The sequence below is a fragment of the Sinocyclocheilus grahami genome, unplaced genomic scaffold (assembly GCF_001515645.1).
Source record: "Sinocyclocheilus grahami isolate Dianchi unplaced genomic scaffold, SAMN03320097.WGS_v1.1 scaffold2338.1, whole genome shotgun sequence".
Lineage (NCBI taxonomy): Eukaryota > Metazoa > Chordata > Actinopteri > Cypriniformes > Cyprinidae > Sinocyclocheilus > Sinocyclocheilus grahami.
The window spans coordinates 65,877-66,392 of record NW_015507517.1 but is presented as its reverse complement, the minus strand read 5'-3'; positions in this window follow the sequence as shown (position 1 = coordinate 66,392).

The window sequence follows — 516 nt, the reverse complement described above, 5'->3', positions numbered from 1 at the left end:
CACATACAAGATTTGCTTCTAACTAAGCAGGGAAACAATGACAGAAGTATTTGAGTAATCTTAGTTGCATCATTGAATTTGTCGGAGCAGAAAAACATTCAGTAATTAAACGTTTATAACAAGCAAAGGCGAGTGAAAAATTTAGCTTTTTGCCTATTTCTTAAATTGTGCATCCTTGTTTACTTTTCACACTCGTCTCCAAGTAAGATGTGATGAAAGTACACAAGGAATGAAGCTGAGCACAGAGGAATCGCAGGACTGTTTCTTCGTATTTTGGACTTTTGATCGCTTGGTTTGGTTTTTTAGGAAATTCGTAAGAAAAATGAACCCTTGTGCTGTGCTGAAAGTTCTGAAAATGTAGTGATCTGAGCTTAGGCACCTCCGTTTATGAGTGAATATTGCCAGAATTATCCACAAATTAGGCTATTTTTTATTTTATTTTTTATTTTTTGCTCAATAACTGGTGTGCAAGCTCAGATCAATGAGGCCTATGAACAGTCAGTTCCAAAAATAATT